The sequence below is a fragment of the Geospiza fortis genome, unplaced genomic scaffold (assembly GCF_000277835.1).
Source record: "Geospiza fortis unplaced genomic scaffold, GeoFor_1.0 scaffold66, whole genome shotgun sequence".
Taxonomy (NCBI): domain Eukaryota; kingdom Metazoa; phylum Chordata; class Aves; order Passeriformes; family Thraupidae; genus Geospiza; species Geospiza fortis.
Window position 1 is genome coordinate 4,883,381 of NW_005054312.1, and position 7,869 is coordinate 4,891,249.

The 7,869-nt window shown below is 43.1% G+C and overlaps 1 protein-coding gene across 1 annotated transcript in view; it reads right to left on the minus strand.

Moving 5' to 3' along the window:
- HSD17B12 (hydroxysteroid 17-beta dehydrogenase 12) overlaps positions 1 to 7,699 on the minus strand; it is an 82,233-nt gene extending 74,534 nt beyond the window's left edge. The window contains exon 1 of the mRNA XM_031055792.1: positions 7,655 to 7,699. The gene's annotated coding sequence lies outside the window, so the exon portion shown is untranslated. The remainder of the gene's footprint in view (positions 1 to 7,654) is intronic.
- Positions 7,700 to 7,869: the final 170 nt, after the last annotated feature.

The following is a 7,869-nucleotide window of genomic DNA, read 5'->3' on the forward strand; positions in this document are numbered from 1 at the left end:
TACTGGGCATATACACCTCTTTCAAGAAAAAAAAATATGCAAAATAATAGAGAATAACAAGTTTATAGATTAAGCACCTTGGCTGGCAGGATAAGAATCCTGGGGAAGGGAGTAAAGGGGCAGAAAGCCTAGGGGAAACCAGTCTTCCAGAGACTTCAGAACAATGGAAAAGTTTTGGAGAAACAGATCAGCCAGTCACAGAGGGACTGTCCTGTGAAAGCAGGACTTGTTGGAATAAGGATCCAGTGATGAAGTAGAGTGTGGGGAAGAGCAGCATGCAAGCATAAGCAAGTGTTGGTTGGGTAGCAGCACCTGCAGAAATAGAAATATTTCTCTGCCTTCTGTTTTCCATATCTATATGTATCCTCACACACATCTGCAAACCTCTCCATGTAAAGGCAGGGACCAGATACCTTGTAAGGAGACCAGACTCTTTAGTCCCTGCACAACAATATCCTCCCATCAGCAACAAAAACCTTTGTCCCATTGAGCTTACCACCTCCCATTCCCCTTCTCACACTCCAGCTTTTCTCCCTTTGTGCTTCTGTGGTAGCCTTCCAACATACATGAAAATCCTGTGGAAAAATTGCTGTGATTAACAGCCCTAGAGCTGAGCTCCTCAAGTCTGCTCTTCTTTGTCTAGTAAGTACAGAGCTCTTCAAGAAGTGGAAACACAGCTGTCCCTCTGCATGACTGATGGAATACACCCCTCTGGAACACGTGGCTCACAATTGCTTAAGAGGACAAAATAGAAGGGAGGTGTAAAAACAGAAAAAAACAAACATGCAACCAAAACAAAATCTGTACAGTCAACCAGACAGCAAGTTCTGCATATATACACACCATGCCTGAAGCTGAGCCACTCAACTGTCTTCCACAACTGACAAGCAACTGAATCATAAGAGAAACACAAGAGAACCCTCAGGAGAGAAAGAAGCAGGGAGGGTAACAAAAATGGCAAAAGAAGTAGAAGAAACAATGGAACAGGCACCATTTTCCCTGAGGCTCAGCTTCTGGACATCTCAACTCCAGTTTTAAGAACTGCTAAACAAGAGGTTTTTTTCAAAACCTACAACCAAACCTCAGGCTTTTAGGTGTCACCATCTGCTGCTGAGGGCAATAGAGTGAATTAGAAGCTCAGTAGGAAATTCTGCATATAGCTCTCTTCCCATGTTAGCGGGAGATGCTTCAATTGTGGAACAGGATTTCAGCACTGCTAATGACTCACTCAGTGGGTGATGGTGCACTGCTCTAGACATTAATTCCAGGAATCTGGGAACTTTCACAGATTTCATTGATTTGAAAAACAATATATTATTTTAAGGTTAAATCAGGAGTCAAAAATAGCAAATTTAAGGTAGAATTCTTTTGTGCAATTAAATGTAATACAGGGGAAGGAACTTGAATTGCCCTAATTCTAGCATTTTCAGATATTAAGGTACTCAATCTGAAAAATCTTTGGCTTTTCTCTAAGCACCCAGGTTTTCCAAAACTTATCAGTAAGTGAGCACCAGAAGTCATCTGAAGCAAGAAGTAGCAACTTAGCTAAGTGATGAAACCATGCAAGCCCAACACATGTTTTACCTTCTAGTTACAGAGTTTATCCCACATTTTTGTTCATATACAGGCCTAAAGAATCACATTTGGCATTTCTGTTAGAATAATCAGGAAAGACACTTTCTTACTGTTATCCCTTCCATAGCAGAGATGGTCATCCTCACCCTATGGATTAGGAATTAATATATTCACAAGACCAATAACCATGTATTTCACACACCTACCAAAAAAAAATTCCCAGGTGGAGAACAGTACTGGAGTTTTCCCAAAGGACACTCTCAGCTTTGCCCTCAGGGCCTCCTGCCAGCTTACTTGTTCCTTACACAGGATTGCATTTACCCAACTGGCAGAAACACCCAGCACAATTCCAGCTGGGACTTCCTTGCTGAAGACACTCCCCACTTCTACACAATGCCTTTCCTTGCTGTCACCAGGGCACCTCACAGGTAATCTTCCCAAAGTGAGGGAAGCATACTCACAAAGAACAAGCCAAAAAAACTGGAACATGATATTACTCTAGATTACATCCTTGTGTAAATTCTCTAGTTTTAAGTAACCAGTTTCCATTACAAGTATTCCTACTTTAAAACACACAGAAGACTGGGAGAATGAGCTAGCTTAAAATAAAACAGCTATTCATCCCCAGGCTAATTAATTGTCAAGCATTTCCCTCTCAGGCTGTTTATCAGAGATGGGTATTCTTTTCACCTTAATGCAAACATCTGTCCTCCACTCACCATTAGCTGTTTTTTTAGGGTTTTTTTGCAGGTGGAAAAACCATACTAAAGCATTTAACCCTCCTCCATAGACATCTCTCTGCTCCTGCAGATAAACAGGGCAAAGCGCGTTCATATTCTGAATCAAACTGCAGAGCTGCAGATTATGAGCTTGGTTGATGCTGAGGCTGCTGATGCCCACTCATGCCACATTTAGCGTGCTGGTATGAGCCAGAAGGGAAGGGCTGAAGTCCATCAGCTAGGACACCGCAGAACTGTGACTCTGGACATCTGGGCTCTCCCTCTACTTTTCTGACCAGAGAGTGTAAAAAGGAGCACATAATGCAGTAAGTGTTGAGCAATCCTACTAAGTGGAGGTTTTAAACGGTCAGCAACATCATGTGCAAATGAAGACACCTGAAAGAAATAAGCAAGCACCAGAAAGAGAAAAATTGTAGAAAACAGCAGAGTATGTTCATTACTTTATACTGTCTAGGAAGCAGGACTGATTTTAGGGTATGTTAATAGCAGTAGCCTATGTAAAAAATATTAGAGAGCCTCCCTGACTCACCAAGGTCTCTGAAGGATTTACAGCCCCCTCAAACACCACACAGCATGAGCTGCCAAGTCTAGAGAAGCAGGGTCAGAGATCCCACTTCTCCTGGACTGGTCTGGAAGTTTGCTCAGTCCAGCAAAGCACAGGCTGAAGGGATACGCTGACAGAAGAGTTTTAAATTACAAGCTATGAGTAGGACTGATGACTGAAGGCAGACAGCTAAAATTTTACAAGAGAAAATTTAGGATGGATACTTGGAAATATTACATGGCAACTAGGAAAAGAAAAAGCCATACACATTGGAGCACAGTACTCCAGAGAAGTACAGACAGGATTAGGACACTTGACACTTGCATCAGACTGTTCTCTGAGCCACTCTTCAGTGCAGTAACCCTTCAGAAGCAGTTTGCAAATAACCATACAAAAAACAAAACATACTCTGAGTTCAGTCTGCACATTTCACTTAAGCTGTCACGATCACAAGTTAGTTTACAAGCAAGCTGGCATATTTTCACACATTCTTAACATCACTTAACAAGTGCCATGCTTTATTTCATACAAGGGCAGCGTCCAGAATTGAGAACAAGGCCAGAAAACCTTCACCGTGGACCTGAAGTGCTGAAGATGATAAATCCTTGAATAAGTGATTCAGCTGAAGAACTAAAGATAAGCAAAAGCTCCCCCCAAAGCTCTGCACACACCAGCCAAGCACTCCTGCGCAGGGAAAATGGGAGCTGGGCAGAGACTCTCCCCTCACATCCTGTAGGGAGAGCAATGCTCAGAGAGGTTGAAACTCCCTTCTGCTCCACCTCCCTACCAACTACACCCTCATCACACATTGCTCCAGGGTGGCTGTTGAAATCTGCATCAGTGACTTGTGACATGGTCTCTCAACTGTTTATCACTGCACATTGTGAAACACATGCAAAGCAAGACTGCACTTGTTTGTGCACCCGGGACTGAAACTTGCTTGCAAAAAACTAAGAAGCTTTAAGGCAACAACCATTTCACTTGATGTTAAGGAGTCTGAAAAACGACACTGACTGTGTCGTTAGCACCCGATCAGCAGTGAAGTGAATGTCCTCTGTATGGAGTTCTTAAATTGTAACTAGAATATTTTACCATCTGACTTACGTCATTAAGGATACCTCAGGAACTTTATAAGGATCAGGGTCTATTTCATAAGACACCATTTCTAGGGACTGCAGAAAGCATAACCTTACAGATGGAATCTAAGTCAAACCATTTAAAAGCACAAAATCCAGCTAGTCCTCTTCTTAGACTTCTTCCTCTTGACATAAGCATCACATCTTTTTAATTTAATAATATTATCAATAAGGTCTGATGTATAGTTTGTTATTATCTCAACTTACTAGTCAACAAGAGTTTGGGAATTGCCCCTGTATTCTTAGTTTTTAAAAGACCTGACTGTACAGACACAAAGAAGTATCTACTCCACTGCTCATGTAGCCAGTTACATACATTTTTCATGCCTCCCTCAGTGGCCCTGATGCACAAGTTGCTATTTTTAGATGCTGGATATGCATAGCCCTTATTAAGTAAAAGAAGCCAACAAGAAGGCAGAGAGGGTCACCCCAGCTTTGCTACTGCTCGAAGTTTTTGTTAAATCTTTACACAGGGAACGAATGGTTTAAGACTGAATAAGGGGGTTTTGTCTAAAATCAAATTACAGAAAGTTAGAGGCGGTTGAGAGCACCATCCTGATTAACGACCTCTCACAAATTCTTTTTTAAGAAACCTAGAGAAAATTGTCCACATTTAGTTAATTTTGCATGTTAGTGAATAAACTCCAAGAAGCTTAATTAAGGCAAGCTCATCTTCACAAACCTTTGTTGGCCCAAATACAACTGTACAGCTGTATTCACCACATGAGAAAGCATCACCACTAGCAGATATCTTGTAACCACTAAATGTACAATTAGTCAACCATGACTCTATCAAAGGTGCTGAAGATAGAGGAGAAGAAGTGGACGCTTTTCTAAGACACTGTGAGGCTTGAAAGAAAGCAGGACTTTTCTTCAAGTGTCATATGGCAAATCACATAATCAAAATAATTTTGTTTCCAGTTAACACATTGCTTCAGCTACAGAAAATTGGGGGGGAAAACCCCCACATCTATTATCAAAATATTTGCAATGTTGAGACAGGAGAAAAAGAAACAAAAAGTTTAAGTATCCACACAACCAAGACATTAGATGCTTTAGAGCACCAAATCAATCCAACTTGCACTGCCCATGTGTTTTGAACATACAAAGTTGATTATCTGCATACACTGAACTGCTCTGATTACACAGCTGACCCTGCTCCAAACGGGAGGTTGGACTACAAGTCTCCTGAGGTCCCTCCCAGCCTAAATCACCATAGGATTTTGAATTCATTTTGCCAAGTTACTGAAGGGAAGGAGAAGAATGATTTCATGTTTTCCTGCAAAAGAGGCGGTTTCCTAAAATAGGAGACACGGCAACTCTCCAAATGGGAGCTGTAACAGCAGCAGACAGCTCCCAGCTCCAGACACTCTGTACTCCAGAATACACCCAATTTTCAATGGCAGAGAAGCAAGGTGGCTGCCTGCCACTGCCATCAATGGGAGAAGAATAGGACTCTCATCCAACCTAAGGAAATACAACTATGGATCACACAATCAGCACTACCAACAGATCTGTCTGCCTAGAGGAAGGCAGGGGAACAACCACATCTTTGCTGTATTCTTGGTGAATTCAGAATGACCCCTTAGCACTCTGGTCCTGTTGGGGCTGTGGTTTATTTAGCTACATTGTTTTTAAATCAAAGGAACTGTTATTCTTATCCTCTTTTACCAACTGGTGAAGCACATTAAAGGTAGAACATTCAACCCAGGAGTTTTCACTGTATAGTCTCTCAAGATGCACCCAGAAATCTCAGACAGAAAATACAGAGAGAAAAACCAGAACAGCTGCATACAGACCTTCATACATAACTGTGATTGTAGAAAAACTAACTTTTTGTCAAAAGAGGTGCTATTTCAAGTAGTACAAACCTAGTGTTTCCAGAGTACATTACCAGTTCAGACAGTGGTTCCTCCTCCTCACATCCCCTCTTTTTAAATACCAGTAAGTTAGACCAAGCATAGACAGAAGCAATTGCATATATGCATCCAAAAAACCCTCTAAGAAAACAAGGAAAAATTTGCAACACAATTTCAAGTGTGCAGAAGAGTTAGAGGGCAGTAAGAAGTCCTTCCAAAAGGACTTGTGTTTTAGGGGTTTTATAAAGTTGCTCTCTAGTTGTGCACTAAAAAGAATACATTGACACAATAACTACAGCAGCCAATTAGCATCAAAACCACTGTTTTTTAAAGTATCAGAAAAAAAGGAAATGCACTTCTTCCTACAGTATGACTTAGTAATTTGCTAATCAAGGTGACCCAACATATCTGCAGCTGTGCCTCCATCTTCCTTTCCAGCCTGCCCAGCCACAACATACTTCAGGGCAAATCACCCCAGTGCTTATTCAGACTAAGACAACCTCTCCTCATTTCAGCTGGAGACTACAGCAGCTGTCCCAATAAAGCAGCATCCCACCTGCATCAGCTGCACACAGAGGACACACAACAGCTAACTCATGATGGCCACATGTCTTCCTACAGTGACAGCAGGCATCATCTCACCCCATTTCTCCATTCTCCTTGACACTGTAGCAATGCTCCCACTTCAGAGCAGAGCAATAAACACAGAATTTAGCTGTGTGCCAGTGCTCCTCTTCCTCCCTGCCTTGGACATCATGATCTTGGCAGAGAAAGAACAATTTCTGTGAGCAGCCATTGGCCACATACAGTGGCCCACTGCTGCCTGCACTTGCTCAAGACAGTGACAGAGGACATTTGCACTGCAGCTCTCTGGATGTTTGAGGATGGGACTGTGGGAAGATCTGCTGTTTACAGTTTGTGGTTCCAGCTGATAAGCTGGCATTTGGCTCAAGCACTGCAGACTTCCATGCTTGAAACAATGCAAAACAAGCTCAAGTGGCCACCAAGACTTCTGTGATGCACCACAAGTCAGCAGGCAATTGATAATGCAGTAATATATTCAAAAACAATATTAGAAAGTCAAAGAAGGTTTGGATGTCCTGTGCCAGCCATATCTTTAACAGGTGTAACATTTCTCCAGCTGAAAGGAAGACCTGGCCCATAGTTATTTGTATGTCAAGCTGTTACTTATCCAAGGCACGGCTGCTGCACTTCAAGCCTGTGCACACAGGACTCATGACATGCTCTGGCATTATGTATGCTGCGAGTAGCAGTGCTGCTTTACTGGTGTCTCACACAAGCAGATATTTAACTACCCAGGCATGTGTTCACATCTAAGTTCTGTGCTGGCTGCAGCAGAGGTTATGGGGGAGCACAGTCATAAGCCCAGCAATCAACCTGCAGGGCTGCTCTGCCTACCTGGAAGCACCTGGAAGCAGCTGCAGCAGGGATTTACCTGATGCCCTCCTACTCCCCTTGAGGAAAGGAAATACCTTTTGCAGCCTTTTAAACTGTTGTCTCATCTTAAACTCACACCCCTTACACACTACAATTATTTTTGTGGCCCACCTTATCAATTCCCAATCAAGCACAAAACTTGCCCTTTCCAGTAACGGATTTGAAAATTCCCTTGGCCTGACCTGTTACACCAGCAGAGAAGCCCTTTCTATCATCTCATCATTACTTAAAGGCCAGAGTGGCAGCGGCAGACTCGGACGGAAGAAACTGACCCCAGAGTGGCTCCTATAACCAGGAATCCAAGTACTGAGAAAAGTTAGAGCAGCCTAGCACTGAAATTACCCTGGTAATAGCTCAGCTGTACTTCCACAGCGCTCCTGTATTTCGGGGATGCCAGCTAAATGCTGCCGCCACCCCCTCCCGGCCACCGCTACTGTCACCCCCTCCACAGGGAGGGCCACTCGTGCTTCAGCCCCTTCCCGAGCGCGGCCCGGGACCGAGCTGCAGGAACAGACAGAGTCGGCATAAGTTTCGCGCCGCTCCGCTGTTCTCCCGCC